Genomic DNA, 17,156 nt, shown 5'->3' with positions numbered 1-17,156 from the left:
ATTCAGTATATTTACATCATACGTTGTTACATCGATTGGTTCTAATGGTTTCCCGAGTGTATAGTAGTATGAATATTCCCAAGTAGTATGCCATAGATTGATGCCGTACTATATTGAAATCATCTCATGACCATCGATAGAATTTGGGTGAAACACAAATCGATGTGACCTTATATCTTCAAATACTGGCATTGTATTCTTTATAGAAATAATCTTCTAGGCACTCGGTGATCGCACAGTATCAAAAACGCGGAGGTGATGCTCTGAGTCACGTAAAGTCGGAAGATACTGACGTAGATCCAATAATTTTACATTAAAACAGCTACGTCGTTAAATAACGTAGCGTTGTATAGTGGTGGTCGACCGCACTCGAGGAGCAGCCAATGCCGATAGATTCCTCGTAAAGTTTACGTTTTTTTTTACACGTTACATCGACGACTGGCGACATCTCAGCCAGTTGTCATGTCCTAACGTTTCGGAAGATTGAAACATAAGCGCGCTAAAAAAATTTATAGGTAGAACCCTCGGTTAGCGCTTAAACTTGACAGTGGTTCTGCCGCAAGATGCGATGGCGAGATCATGCAGGTCTATTAGATCTACATTACTTAAACATAGGCACCGGAAAATGACGATAAAAGATTGAGTGGGGTAAAACGTGTTGGCTGGCATTCATTAGCTAGTTATAGGAATTTCTCCAGTTTCCAACAAGAATTCTATTATTGATCTCAGTTTCTGTTCGTGACGATGGGGCTTCGGCAAGGATTCAGTTCAGTAGGCGAAACAACTTCGTCGGCTGAAAAAAAAGCCAGAATATGTACAGATCTCGGCATTTTACTTAACCGAACCTTCAGTATGTAGCCGATGTAGGATTATATATATATATATATGTATGTACTCGATTCGAAGTAATATCAAATATATCGTGAACCATGACCCAAGCTGATAAAGGGGTCCAGAGTTTAGTGGGTGAGAGTCCCGCAGTACCGGACAAAACACAATTCAGTGATATCTGGTCTGCATAATGCGTTTGCCCTTAACCTCTAAAAAAAAAATGTACCCGACGCGAGAGCTGGAAGCATGCATTCGGACAGCATTTTCAAATTTAGCATGGTTTCTAAGAACTTACCTTACTTACTCGCTCAATATTTGTAGCATAGAATGATAAAAAAAAAAGTCTCTGCGATAGGTAAATCATGGTATAAGAATTTGAGTTGATCGCTAATGGTTTCGCCAGAATCCAGAAACATCTCTCGCCTTTCAACACAAACGTTTGAGATGCAATCGACTAGTTTTGATTATACAGATGAGTCCTGCACGGTAGGACCGGCAGATCCAACGCTAACTCTAGTCGATCACTGACAGTTTTTGTTATGGTACCCGAAGTGAACTAATATAGTTCCCATTGATTTAGATATAGTTGACGTCAATAAATAGCCAGAGTCATTGAAGCTTGCAATTGATGAAAGCTATTCTAAAACACGGGATTTGCGAAGATCTAGTATTACGTAAATTTGACAGAAAGATTCCTGTAAAATATAAGCCACTGTTAAAATAATATTAAATTTGAGAGGTGACGTTAAAAAAAATTAATGTTGCAAAAATGGTAATGTGATGGGTGAAACAACCCATGTCGACCCCTCCAGTTTTTCAGGTTTTAAAAAATATATATACTTGGCCCTATAATTATTTTCCACCATTAGCTATATGCATTTGAAAAAAATCGACAAAGTTATTTTTCATGTTTGAAAGCGTTTTCCCCAAAATCTTCCTTGTGTTGTATATACAATGTAGTATATATAACCTTTTGCATTTTGTCAATGCTTAACAAAATGTCTGCGGGTTCATTGCTGTTATAAATTTATTTTCATAGAAATATTTTACAGTATCGTTCGTGTTGTTTTAATGATTAATTAAATAATCTTAACAACGATCCGCCTCAAGCTTCGTGGCATCACATAAGTGTGTCATCTAAAATAATATTTAAACTTAGACACGTGTTCTTTTTATAATACATAACAACATATATACAATATAAGCAGTGGATGTATTTAGATGCAACGTTTAGGTTCATGTGACCTATCTTACTGAGCCCAAAAAGCTTTTATAATATATCAGCTTCACGTACTTCATCGTAATTTTACGAAGACGAATTTACAATGTTCGCGTACACATGTTTACAATTCTGGATGTTTTATAGTTTCGATGCTATTTGGGCTGTCTGCGCTCATCTGATAAACGCCCAAATGATCGTGCGTGGCGCCGATAAACTTGCCTGTTCCGATAATCCCGATTGCTTTCCTTTCAGATACCCAGCGTGCGCAAGACTTGATTGAGCGACTCTCGATATTTATCACTTTGCCATGGCCCTCCTCCCATCGCCCGCCTTGATAGACACCGGGACCTTATGTAATGTGTCTCTTCAATTTATCATTGACCTGCCATGTATGGACGACCTCGTCATCTAAATGGGTCACAAGAACATCCAGAAATGACTACCCTGTTACTGTATTGTTGCCGTACATTCCTATCAAGGAGATAGTGACCCTATTAGGTTTCTCATAAAATACCTTGTTGCCTATTAGCCACAACAAAGCACATGATGTGCCTGTTAGTTGTATAGAACTCGAATGGATTTTGTCATGGTCGGCAACTTAAAAGTAAAGCTCGGATAAATCACGGGCTTTTAGTTCATATATGGAGTTACCAGACGGGCCGTGAGCCATCTTCGAGCAGGCCCATCAAAACTTTTCACGTGCATTCTCGTGCAGTTCTCGAGTCCAATGCATCTACGCTTTCCGTGGTACTGACGCGGGCATCCTTACGGAAAATAACGAACGCTTAAATAAAGTCGAACAAGTTTGCTTCGGGTATATAGCAGAAGTGCCAGCTCCTTCAACGACCGATCTTTGATCCCAAATATATAGTTTGTATCGTATCAATAGCAATGGCTCCATATACCTGGGAAATACCTCACAAGCTGTTGCTGACCCGTGAGGCCAACTCATTGAAGCAGCTTATGTTGTTGTCGAAAATGCAGAGTTATTTATGTTGCTAGAATGTACAACTCTTAAGATAACTCATTCCGTCGTTGCAGCAGTAGGTCAATTTCGACGTACGAGAGCGCCATCTGTTGCTGATAACTTCGTCCAGCATGATGCCAGTTCATAAGTCGTTTTCAGAATAGACCCAGTTGATGACGCGTTGTTGTGGCGTCCTGCTGAAAATGTTTTAAGTACGGGGGTGTTAATGCTAGCTTTCGGTGTCAACTCTGCCAAAAACGGACTAGTAGGGGGCTTTGCAAAGCTCACCTATATCCGTTGTAGAAGCAGATCTGGTGGTCTTTTGGTCGTCATGATACTATTTGTTTTCGCTGAAGGAAGATGGTGGATCACTGAAATGCTTCTGTTGGTCCCAATGCAGGCGTTGCTCTTCGTAGGGGCATTCGTCGACCTCGCCGGGGATAAGAAAATAAGTGTACAAGTAATAAACGGATTTAATTGATTTAGCCTACAGGGCCTTTTATCGCCTAGTTCCGGATTTCCTCGGGAACTGCATTTTATAATCGTTCTTAAAGCTCGTGGGTAACATCTCAATAAATCGCTCCATTGGTTCATAGGACTAATTCGTCAGAAATGCTTCTACGAACAAGCAATCCGTCGAATTATCCTGAAAAAACGTCATTTACTTCAAGACTGGATATTCAAATTGGAACAAAGAGACAGCTGTGGTAATTCTTAATTAATAATAATAATAATAAAAAAAAAATAATAATAATAACTTAATCGATCAGGACTTAAATTTGTACAATTTCGATACGAGTAATGTAAACAAGCATAATAACGCAGCTGAAGGAAGAGCTGGATGTTTATACTCGATACGACATTCTTCAGCTCAGGATTCTTCCGAGTAACTTTACGGAAGTCCTAGACTATGTTTGGAACATATCATGATCGACCGTTCCGATTGTGGCTGAGTCACGACGCAGTAGCTTGAGAGGATTATGGCTGCTTTCGTCTAAATTTCTCTGTCATAAAGCTTCTTCGTCTAGCTGCAGCTGTCCGCTATCACCGGCGCTGCTGGCCTTATTGTATAGAGCTGTCTTATTCCAGCTTCATGGAGAAAGTACTACCAAATTTGTGCAGGAACAACGGTCAGCATCATCAAGGCCTTTCGCCCTCGCTGTCAATATCGGGAGAGGCCTGAGCAAGCTCATAGTTTGTATTAATGCCACCGCTGCCATATAGTCATAGTCATGCTTTGTTGGAAGCAATAATGTTAAAATTGCTTTCTGGTTGGACCTCTGTAGGTGAAAAGACAAAAAAGTAGTACGAACTACCTGTCGAATTACAATTGTGACTATGTAATATTCGATTTAAGGTGATCTGAAAGAAACTTTCGGCAGATTGGAAAGTTTCCAGCGATGGTGGGGACATTAGGTACGGTACTCTATGTTTAGAACCGAGATCAAATACACTACTTCGTGCTGGGGGCCATTCATCTCCGGAGAAGGGCAGTACTGCACGTAATACCTAATTAGATTTAAGTATCAGATAATAATAAGTTCAGTGCGCCATTTACTAGGCTATTAAACAACGTAAATAGACTAACATGATCATATGTTAATCTATTCAAGTTGATGTTAAACTCCATATATTTGCCCCTGGGAATAGTTGACTTACAAAGATCTGTCGGGGTAATTACTACCTCAGTAATAATTAATCTTGCTAGTAAATTTAGTTTTCATGTATATGATGAATTAGGCGCATTTTTACTGAGCACATTTCTGAGAATTATAAGCTTTATCATTCACGGAATACTAAAACGTTTACTCGCCAGGCTACAAGTCCACTCATACCTTTTTCAACCTTATTGGCCCTAAAAGAATAACAGCTATTTGTTTTTTTCTTTTTTTTTTCCCAGTCTGTTGAATATCTATATCGAAACTTTACTATCCTACCACCCGATATTATGACCGTGTGTTATTTTTTTTATGTGTCTTTTTTTAATTGCAATCATCATATACAATGATAGTTAAGAACCGCTTTTTAGTTAGTGTTTTAAGCTGTTGGCTGGTGTTAGACGATGAATTGTATAATGTTGTCCGTATGCTAATTGACTCGTTATTATCGTACTTAATTTTACATTGTTTCTTTTTATTACGGCTCATTCGTTAGAAAAAAAAAAAGGATAACATACAAGCTTAACGTGTTCAGCGAGAGTAGACACCGGCGTTGGGTACAACTTTGATTTTGAATTTTCTGAATGTTTCCAAATTAGTAAGCGGTTACTGCAGTTCAAAAGAACGCTGAATAAGAGGTGAAACGCTGCTCGGCAACAAAAGAGTTTGACTCAGTGTGACTTTAATTGTACTGAAAAAGATCTTTTCAAAAGGGAAAAGAAGTGGCAAAAACGTTTGAAATTTCTCTTTCTACAGCTATCCACTTATCATGCGTTTACGCGACAGGGTTTCTATTACATAAAGAAACGTCAGGATTGATCTCAGTGAGAAGATAATAGAATATTATTTGTGTTCCTTATTGCCTTTGTCATGTATTTATGTATTCTGTTGGTCAATTTCATTGATAACAGCGCAGAAATCATCAACTCGCATTTAACTAGATCAATTGAATTTCTCTGAATACGTTACATCCTCAGAAACTGGAACAAGTTTTTGAGGGTTCCGACTGTACAATTAAGGAAGAAAAATGGGGCGTCCCTGTGAAGAATTAAATTAAGGTCATGCGACAGCAGCCGGTTTGAAGCAAACATAGAGACGTTCGCTTCGGCCGCACCATTTGTCCCTGCCTAAAAAGGTCACTAAAAAGGACATACGATAATAAATACCACATGTTACATCTTTACTTTAGTTACAAATACTTGTTTAAAGTATGGTTGTCCTGTTTTAACTAATACATCTATTACGGTTTATAATATTGGTCTGTCTGGAAATACGGTCTGCTTTGATCTACGCAAGTCTACTTGGGGCTTGCACAAAGCTCAACGATGAACGTTGACGGCTGACTTTGTCTACGCTCCACTCCGAAACGGTGTTAACCACTCGACGAACGTAGTGACTTTGCTTCCATAAGGTCATAGTTGGCTTCAATCAATGAACTGGAACTTACGTAGAGGGAAAAAAATATCTAATCTCAGTTTCTTTACCTTCACCAATTTTGGCGGTATCATGCACAAGCTAGAACACCCTGTAACCGTTTACGTGCTCAGCATTAGCTCATGTTTGTACTATGTGATAGAACATGACGGAACCATCGGTCAATGCCATTCTTCTATGGACGCAAGTCTGTCATTATGAATGTTATGAATACAATGGATAAAAGGATGATTCAATAAGTAGGCCGTGAATTATGATGTAAAAAATCTACAAATGAATCGATTTAAGGGTTTGCCATATTGAAATACAATTATAATACAGGTTGGGGCAAGAATTTCATGATAATTTAAAAAAATTATATATATATAGATATTAGTACAACGTTTCTAAAATTCACTAATTCGATATCAGCACGACTCGCAGTCAATACTAGTGCATCTAAATTCGTCGTAAAAATTGTCCGTCCTTTACTTTAGTCACCATTCCGCTTTCCTCCGAACTGACTTCGGCCGTTGGATTTTTTCTTTCTTCTTTTTTTCTGATTCGTCCTTATTTTTCCACTCGTTTCTTAGCTGTTGGGGATGATTTCCCGTTGTCGCCCTTCCGCTACGGCCGCGGCCGCTACCGTTCCAATTCCTCTGCTGGTCGGTCGTTCGCGTTTTTGGTAGCGCGGTATATTGGTTCAGTCAGTCAAAGCCAGTGGGAGTGGTTGGTTGGATGGAATGGCCAGCCAGTTGGGTTTGTGTTCGGTGGCTATTTTTAGCGGGATCATCCAAAGCGCGCTAGTTGCCTGAGTCGCGCCCTTTTTGGCCTTTTTTTTCTTACTTTAGTTTTCATCTACTCCGTGTAGCTATGGCTTCCCGTTGTCTTCCTCCTGTTCCATTGATTTCCTCGTTTGTCGTTGGATCCGCTTCGACTTTTGCTATTGACGTCGATGGCGCGGGTTTTTTTTACTTGTTCATTTTGTCTGCCGTTTTCTTTGTTATGTTTTTTTCTTTTATAACATTCACTACACTGCAATATCTATTTTACGACAACTGCTATTACTGGTGGCACTTGAACACCGGCTGGATGCTGTTGTCGGGGCAGACATGGTCGCTAACACACACACGCACATAGTGTGTGATACCTTACGAGGACGCAGTCGTTGTGCATTGTTACTCTTTGCCTTGTTATGCCGATGATGATTGTGATCACGGTGTTTCCGTTGCTGTTTTTATTGCCGGCCAGCGTCCCTACAACAGCCCAACAGCTTAAACATCTGAGCAATCGCTGAGTCAGATCACGCCGCTGCTGCCATTTTTGTAGTCTTTTCAGTGTCGATATGCTTCTTGTATAGTATAGAACATACTGCAGATTTCGTTGACATCGAAGCTCATGTATGAGAAGCAGTGCACAATAGGTACTGTGGGGGGCAGTGAAGACGGTTTTAGATCACTGGGGAGATGTTAGCAAGAACTCTACCGTCAACGACAACAAAACAATGGATGACGGCAAACTCCCCTCAATAAACCCCCAGTGGATGTAAACGAGTTCGCGAGTCCATACAAGGTCATCAGTTTTGCAGTACTTGTCGCTATTGGTTGCCTCGAAGCAGATCTTCGGGCGGGTATTAATTTTGACAGCTTGTTTCTGTAAATGTTTCTTGTTTTCAGAAGATACAAAATAACTAGTTCAGCCGAAAGGCAAACGGTACGACGGCGCAAGCCATATCGCCGCTGGAATATCGTTACCATAGTCGACATCGTACTTAGCTTTAACCACTATAGCGCTAGATCAGCTGGAATCGAGACACATGCATATACAGGCGACGTCTGGCAGATGCAAAGTAAAAAAACAGACCGGAAAAGCGCTTGTCATTCTCAGCTGTTGCTACCGGGGACGTTAAGGGGCCTCCTTGCCGACTGGCCGACTTTACTATTTTGAGATTCCGGAGTCTGCGAGCAGCATACGAAAATATCAAAGACACATCTCTTTGTCTGATCCGTATGATGACAACGTTAATGGCAATACTGTCGTGAAGCAACCGAGGACAAGCTGCAACACTTACGAAGGCAACAGTTTTAATAATACTGTTTCCCGAAATCTTCTTGTACTTTTCAATAGCATATATAGGAGAAGATGTCGTTTTCGTAATCTTCACATATAGAATTACTGTTTACGCGATGGCTTTTACTGTCGGTAGTCCTATCGCTTTTACGCTTCCATATCTACTATACGGTATCGTCGCCGTTGTTGCGGTTTTTTTTGCTTATGGCCAAATGATTTGTTCCCAATTACAGAATCACAATATCATGCCTGCTATTCCAGTTTTAGTTTCCCAGCCCCCTGCCAGTTGCCGGTTAACTGGCTATAGCGAGGTAGGATAGCGTCCCGTGGGGATCTATCCGCATCTGTGTGCGGCCATTGTGTTCTAGTTAGCTTCTTGCGCACGAACGATGCATCATAGACAACAACGGCGGCTAGTAACAGATAAACGGTAATACCAGACTATCGGCTGAGCTGAACTAAAGTGAATCTACGGGTTCGATGCAGCATCGTGTGCAGTAAATTAGCGGCTGGGCTGTAGAAATGGGCAGCTTTGATGGCTGGTACAAGCATTGCCGGAAGTAGAATGTGGACCGAAAAATGTAAAAGCATTTAAAAAAAACCCAGTTAACAAACCGCGACATTTCGCGACAATAAAATAAATCGAAAATAAAATTAGGCAAGTTGCAAGTAAAGGTAGACGGGTTGATAGGTCAAGTGCATGAGTATACAATGAGGCAATTTTTGTTTAAGTTTTTTGTAAGTTGATGTCCATTTCCATCTAAATAAAATGATCCCAAACGCACTTGTTTAAGCTCCAGAATACATTTTTAATTCTATGCTTGAAGTTGGGCGAGGATAAAAAATATTTTAAGTAAGTAGAACGCCCAATAAAAGTTCGTCACGCATGTCGATTATCATTGGCTTTATTTGAGACGGCAGTATTCACTTTTTTTTTTCAACTATTTCATCCGAAAGATGCATGCATGTGACCCACCCCAGCCATTAATGGGAAAATGCAGTTCAATTATCTTTTTTTTAGGTAACGTATCCATTTACTTTGCAGATCGCACTTAATAACTTCTGAATAATCTCTTCTTTACGTTTTCTAATAATAACTTCTTTAGGTCGGAAGAGAAATTAATATGGAGGTGACCTAGGTTTGCTGGGCATGAGCTACTATGTTACTTCGATAATAGCGTTAATCCAGCTAAACAAAAAAGCTCAAAAAATTTGAAGCTGCGAACGACTGTAAAACCAGTCAAAACGTTCGGCCTTCCCTCCAATGGCCTGTATATACAATGCGCCTTCAGCTAGGCTTTTTTTACGTACGTATGTCCATTTATAGCATCAATAGGATTAAATAGTAAATGTCTAATTAGACTTACTAATGTTTCTTGAGTGTCTTGTCGCTTGTATCGCTCTCGACTCGTCACGAGTCGTGACCGAATAAGCATTTTCATTAACATCTATCTGATAGAAACAATTTAGTCGAAGTAAGCTACATCGATGTAACTTCTTCTTTGTAACCTATTGGGCCTTACTATCATCCACGTTGGGTCTAAAGTCATGGATCAGTAGCTATCGTCACGACCCTATGACCATGGGTGCATGGAACGTATACTGATTCAAAACGCCCAAGCCCGGGTCCTCAGGCCGCTTTCTTTCGAGATCTGAAGGCACGGATTTTGTCTTCATTCTGTGTCTTCCTTATTTTATCATTTGCTTTAGGGTCTCTTTGCGGGAACTACTGTCGTTAAGTGCACCGTGATGTTGAATGCCCTAGCTGAGCTAGTAAATCTAAACTGTTTAAAGTGTTGTTGATACGCCGAAGTTCGACTGTTCAATGGGAGCTACTGTTTGTGAAAAGTGGGCATGTTTGTGCGTACGTGTGCTTTGTCATTTTTATTCTTTAACATTTTTTGTCAGCTTGTAAATTATATGTATGACGTGATTTAGAAACGTAGATATAGAAACGATACTATACAACGAGATAGACTAAGTCGAAATTACTCTTCTCTACCTGTTGTATTGGAAACACGTTTTACTTAAAAATCATTAAACCATCAAGCGTTTTTGTTTGGCCGACTTTGCCTGGAATGTCTCACAACCTTCGGCGCTGGAATCTTTCTAGACACCATAACAAAAATAGTCAGGTGCACGCACTCGGCTTCATTCCTACGCAATCTTAAACCGTCAACATCTTGTAGGTTAAATCCGATTTAGCTAAAGAGTTACTGAAGCTTAACTAGTGACAAAAATAGCTGAACCACTGTAAAAGATCAGAAATTCACAAAAAAAAAAAAAAAAAAAACTATAGCGAGTTGTGGTTTAAAATAAACTTCTTTACGAACATGAATTGTGTAGTATTTGTATGTTGTTAATGATATATTATAATTTAGCTAGAGTGTTTAGAGGAAGCTAAAGTGGCTCATTACAATCTGTGTAATTCTTAAAAGCTGAATAGGTGGAAGCTTCTTCGCAATCTTGAACTAGCTGTGCGCTCGTACCAAACGTGTTTGTTAACTCGACTGACCATGGACTTTCTAAGGCTGACGGGCGTAAAGACAGAAATTATATTAAAATATATCCTCTATGTTATTAGCACCATGACGAAATGGCTAGCGGTGTTACCGGCGCAAAGATTCATCTTCTAGCACAAAAATTAATTGTCAGATGCTAACCATTGATCAACACAAATTCTTCAGAAGACAGGGACTACCACCGCTGCTTGACATCCAAGAACGCCTTATTCCCGTTCATGCTGAGCACTTGTTCAATTCTAATACCACTATTCTCATAGAGTGTTCCACTTGACAAAGGGCGCTCATTTCTGATAACATTCAGTGATCTGCAATTCTTCACAAGGTATCTGCTTTTAAACATTTGTCGAACATATTCTTTGGGCGTGGCAGTTTTAATAGGTCATCGTATAGTATAGTATAGTTTATAGTCAGTAGACGGTCTCGTCGATCCTCACATGGCTCGATTCGTCGTTATTCAATTGGTCAGCAGATTAGTAAGAGATGACTGTGCCGCCCCCTTCGACCCGTTTCTTTTGAGGATCACTATACCTCCCACTATTTCGCTCCGTCTACGACGCCATTTTTGTTTCGCGGTTGCCTTTAGTCAGAACGAAAAAAGTCGCAGACAGAGCAGTTTTATGCGGAAAGCAAAGTCAAATTGACAGAAAGCAAAGAGGAAATCAGCCCGCGGCAGTGAAACGGCGAAGCGTAGACAGGAAACACTAACTCTGGGTAGAGGTAACAAATCTTCAGGCATCTTTACTCCTCAACTTCCCTCGTTGTATTCCCATACTTCAGTTTTTTTCGTTTTACAAAAGCAACGTTACAGGAAAAAGAAAAAGCGCTGGCGTCAAGGGGAAGGATTTCGCTTCGAACTATTTCAGCCCCGCCGCCTATTGCCCCTACAAGCCAGCCAAAATGAACGACACGGGAACGTAAGAAGTGCCAAGCAACAACTGCAAAATAGGCTACAACAACCGTCGGACACAGCACGCATGCTAACTTCTAGCGTATATCAGTAGAGCATTTCATGGACGCAAAGAAGGAAAGTCAGCAGAAAAAGCTCGTCTTAGGTCGCCACCAGCTCCTACAGTTTTGCCCATCTTGCATAGCGTCACGGTAACAGTTGACTGGTCAACGGTGTTCCGTTCGTTTCGGTGCAATGCTAGATGTGTCTTATACTTAAGCTATCATTGCAGTTTTTCTCAGCCGTGAAGAAGAGGCTGGACGGAACATCGACACCAGCAGTAACGCAGTAACAACAACAATAGCGGACGTTGCTAGGGCAGTTGAACTGGAGAAAACGGGGCGAATATAGCACTTCCGGCTTTCTTTATCGCGGATGCCCAGCTGTTGCATTGTCAAGCAGAAGAATCAACAAAAGATAAAAAAAAAGAAAGTAAAAAGAAGGAACAGATAGTTGATGGGGCGAGAGCGAGATGGTGAATTCAAATGTAACGGCTTTCCGGCGTTTTCTTTGCGGAAGCCCCCGGTGGGCATTCGGCCAATTCCTATAACGATTTGATAAAATATTGGCTCATCCGACTACATTCCTGGCTTTTTATCGGTCAAAGCAAGGGTCCTCTGATCGGCGAAAGAAAATGACGTATTTATAATGCTACAGATACACAATATAATACATTTCTCTATTCACATAACTGCGTAATTTGTTTCCAGAGGGAACGAACGACATGACCTCAGAGGAGCGTTAACATCAGCTGCCTTTTCTATCATGTTGTTTAAGCATACGATTGTTTAATATAAGAGTTCGTATTGTAAGTGCTTCGCCGTTATCCGGGTTCTATACTTTAACTATACTTAACAATTGCAATGTAGAACAAATAGAGATTCCCGATTGTATGTTTTGTAAGTATTTAAGGTCTAAAATTCAACACGAGTAGGTTGTATATATTCTGTCTCAGCTAATGCGATCAGTGCGTCCATGTAATGTTTTTTCTTCTTTAAACGTATCCTTGAAACTTCAACAAACCATAACGTTGTCCTACATAAATGTCCTATGAAGTACAAAGCAACTTTTTAACTTACCAGTTCTCCTAGCACAATTCCATGACCTAGCGTCGTAGCCTGTCGAGATTCCGCTGTACTTTGAAAAATTGAACGACCCACGAATGCGAACGAACTAGATAAACCGTCTTGACATTAGATATTTATTTATATTAACTTGATCGAGTAAGTTATATTAAACCCTGCTTACCATTGAGAAGCGGATCGTGAGATTCAGTCATCGGATTTTGTAGCATCTCCTTGTCATCAATAAATTACCACTAAGCCCTTGTCCGTAGAGGGACAGTTGCTTACTCTGCGTTACACTCGACCACTGAATTGTCATCTGCCTATTTCGCACTGTGCCTATGTTAAACTCTGCTACCTAAATCTATCTCGGACAAAGCCGTAGTATTGACGACTATGCGTGTAAAGCATTTGAAAGCTTAAAATTGGCCCGTGTTAGATAGTATACACAGGCAACAAAGATCAAATATGTTGCATAGCGTCTGACTGTGAGGTAATAGTACAATTGCTGCTCTTTTTACCGTTGTTATTCGATGTCTGAAGGCACGTCTGTCTCCGTTTCACGCATGCCTTACGGGATTTATTACGGTATATTCAAAAGGGCTGCTTGTCGCGTACCCATTCGAATTTCGTTCAGATCCGCTACAGCAGATTCTTGTAGCTTTGTGCCAGCAGTCGTTGCTGCTACCCTCACCGCCATTTACTTCATCACCTTCGTCCTACCCTTGCAAGTCGTTCGTGTCAACTTGGATCGCGCGAACGGAGCCAGCACGCAAGGTCCTTCCGTCTAACCGTAAGCCACGGTTCGAGCGAACCTACGAATCTGCATGCGAATCTGTTAGATAGATTCTTAACTAATAACAACAACAACAACAATAATAATAACAGCAATAAAAACGTCTGTTGCCATGAAGGTGAAAGCAACGATCGTTCTTCATATGACGGCGCCATTGCTCCGCCTTTTTCCGGCGAAGCTGCGCAATCGCCACCACCTTGTAGTTATCTGCAGTAGTAGCCCATCGACGGAATTTCGCCCGCGACTCCTTTCGGCGTCAGTCAGCGCCGATTGCGGCTTAACGCGTTACAGCATCGCTAGTCAAATGCGGACCCTGTTACGCTGCTATTAACCGTATGCGATTACCGCTACTAACTAACGTAAGATAGAAAGCGAGAGAGAGATATAGCGAGAGAGAGAGAAGGAAAGGTAAAGGGCAAAGACCCTCAAATAGTCCTGCTATTTATGCAGCTACTATTACTTCACACTGCAGCTTCGAATCAACCGACCGTGAATACCTTTCTATCGCGGAACCGAAAATGCTACGGAACCTGTATTTGCTGTCACTGTCTTTGTTGAATGCCTGTCTTTATCTGCTCGTGTTTGTTGTTGTTGTTGTTGTCGTTGTTTTTGTTTTTATTCTCCCCGGAACCAGGTAAATGTAGCGGTTGTTGTAATTACAACCGGAAAAACGTCATTTGTTTGGTGACAAACGGCTTGATTTAGCACGTTACCATTCCACGTATTGCTAATTGCGATGATGTGGCAACGACACTGTGTAGCAAGTAAAAGGCAGACGATGTTGGGGATTGTGAAAAAAGCACGTTAGCGTTATTACGTATTCGTACAAAATAGCGTCTACAGGAAATCCAGTCGGCTTACCATTTGCAGCGTATATGGGGGTGGCGCGTGTATAAAGCAAACGTGTGTCGAATGTCTTTCGAAGATTATTATATCAAATAGATCAAATGAGGCTTCACCCGCACGAAGTCGTATCATGACGTTAGAACGCTAGCCTCGACGAAAAATGCTATGGCCTTTACCGTAAGCTCGCTAGGTTGATTTTCTCGACGTGTTCACTTGACACGATACTGACACACTTTTGCGTTCAAAGAATCAGGGTCAATCGACGCTGCATACATTTCAAGTTGCCTCTTTTGGATAGATCTGATGTCATGCCGCATACGAAAAGCACGTACGTACTCGAAGTATTGACTATAACTGGAAAAGAAAATTTTTCCTTAACGTTGTTTCATAGAATACATGAGTGTTAGCAGCAGAATGAACGTACTATTCGTAATACGTATGACATAGCCCTCTAGCTATTTGCTCGTATCCACTAAACAAATATTGTATATCATACTCAGTATTTTCTGTTAAAGCTGTAAAGACTGAGTTTTCCGATTTGGTACACATATTCCATAGGCTCGTATCCGTTTCATCATCAACATACGTTATCGTTTCACGTTCTATTGTAATTCATTAATGTTTAATTGTGTTACAAACTACAAAGAGAAACCTGTTGCCCACATCAGAGAAACTTTCGTTCTGTAAACACACGATATTGGTCGTTTTTTTAACTCGACTTGCAAAGTACATATCTAATGTACTATTCGTAAATAGGGAACCTCGTGATCGTCGACTTCTTGAATCCCTATCATCGAGCAGCGGCAGCTGATCAGTGCCGCAGAGCGCTGTGTTGGCCTGCCGTAAATTTTTAGTGAAAAACATGTTGCCTTCTTGAGATTTGAAAAATGTATAAACGCATTTTCTAGTATATTATAATCTAGATGTGTTGCTCGGCGTGCTTCTACTTGGCGTTTCTGCGGCTCAATCTGTCCCTAAATAAGACAGCCTTAAGACAAGTAGAGATTCAGACGTATCAGACTCGAAAACAACCCCTAGGACTGTATTTGGATGCATAGCGTGAAGTATATCGTCAATTTTAGCGTACATTCTACTCTTCGATGAAACTACCTTCGGGTGCGAGGCGTATTTCGTTAATAGAGATCTGCGAGCACTGGCCAGATCAAACTAGTTCAGATTCGTTACCAAACTGGTGCTCTGACACAAATTTATCATGTTATATACTTACCCTGCACCAAGGGGGCGGCAAATCAGCACGCGGCAAACCATCTGCCTGCACAAACATGGGTGCGCGGTTTCTACTAACAGACAGTTTCTGAGAGGCTGCTATTGTGGCCAATATAATTATCCAGCATCCCGTTCTATTCCACACGTGTAGAAAAGCTGACAATACGGTAAACTTTTGTACGAGCGCTGAATGAACCCCAGTCGTAAAATTTTGCATCTCTTTCTTTCTATACAATCGTTGTATATGATTTCATTAACATCGAATATCGCATGACCACCAAGTGTCATTAGGATATAATTGGTAGGGTAAAAATGTCCTACTAGGTGTCCTTTGCGATAGCACGCTAGAGCTTTGTGGGTAACGTATTTGCTTGCTAATCTTTTGAATGTGTTGTGGCTCAGGCTCGAGTATAGGCATAAGCACGTTTCGTTTCGTACTGGAAGCCATCCGTCCGGCTGGTAGCCAAATCGCGCAAAACATCAAGCGATAAACCGGTAGCCTCTTCGCACTAGATAGCTCTGGCAATCGTATGAAACTGACAGGCTAAGCAAGCTTCGGAAGAATGAAGTAATATATCTAGAACATTTTAAAAAAGGATGATTCATACCATACAAGTATCACTGTCTAACCGAGCGCCTAGCGTCTTCAGGACTATCCTTATTATTAGCTTTAATCACTTCGAGCTGTTGATGTGTAAAAAGCATATTCGTATAAAACTAGTAGCATCTTTTGTATGACTATGCAGAAGGAGAGAAATACGTTTCAACACAGACAACCCGTTCAAATACAATGTGACATTGTCAAGTTTAAAGGTCACAGCCGTAAACAGATCGACAAAGTCTGCCGCATTAAATGGCTGAACGCACGTTTCGTAGACGAACTAGATAATCTGTTCCAAGTCACGACTGAACGCTAGGTACGTACATACCCACCATGGCCACAAGTCGTTTTAAGTGTTTGCCTGAAAAAGCTCGGCTAGAATAGTAGTACATCCTTGTGCACCGGAGGCTCGACCTGCCAAGATGGCAGGATTATGCATTGTTTCGCCTCTTTTCAGGTAACGCCGAGAGTTTGTCTGACCTAACCTGATTTACTAAACAAAATATTACTTGAATTAGAAAAACTATACTGATCCATTGGTTGCCGCCCGCACCGATAACGGGACCAGTCTATAGCGATAAGGTATTTGGGCGGGACGAATCAGTTCACCACGAAAAACGTGCAGCCATCTTAGAAAAGGCATCAATAAAACACACATAGGCTGGCCATGTTTTGCGCTGAAATTACTTAATCGTACGTATTGATGCTACGAGTTACGAAGGCATAAGGATTAAGACTAAACGATCAATGCTAAATGTTCGCGATAGAAGACGCTGCTCGCCGGCCCGTGTTTTCTACCATCGACCTCAATCACTTTCGCATATAAAGGATATACAAGCGCACAGTGGCTTGCTTAAACTCGACACAGCGATTTTTGATAACTAGATACATATGGCGAGATTGTTTATCTACCCATAGCATCTGGTCAACGTAATACGACTGATAATAATGGCAGGCGTGGCGTACGGCACTGCCAAACGTTCTGCCGAG

General features: G+C 40.9%; 1 long non-coding RNA gene across 1 annotated transcript; it reads right to left on the bottom strand.

The window, feature by feature from the left end:
- Nucleotides 1-1,830: 1,830 nt before the first annotated feature.
- Nucleotides 1,831-15,230, bottom strand: LOC147758029 (uncharacterized). Its single transcript, XR_015320825.1, has 5 exons — nucleotides 14,354-15,230; nucleotides 13,218-13,519; nucleotides 12,712-12,805; nucleotides 3,309-3,450; nucleotides 1,831-3,214 (listed from the first exon to the last, which is right to left on the bottom strand). It is a non-coding gene; the product is annotated as an uncharacterized LOC147758029 (long non-coding RNA).
- Nucleotides 15,231-17,156: the final 1,926 nt, after the last annotated feature.

This window comes from Varroa destructor, unplaced genomic scaffold, assembly GCF_002443255.2.
Source record: "Varroa destructor unplaced genomic scaffold, Vdes_3.0 BEIS01000002.1, whole genome shotgun sequence".
NCBI classification, from domain to species: Eukaryota; Metazoa; Arthropoda; class Arachnida; order Mesostigmata; family Varroidae; genus Varroa; species Varroa destructor.
Note: the sequence above shows the minus strand (reverse complement) of the source record. Positions and strands in the feature narration are given on the sequence as shown.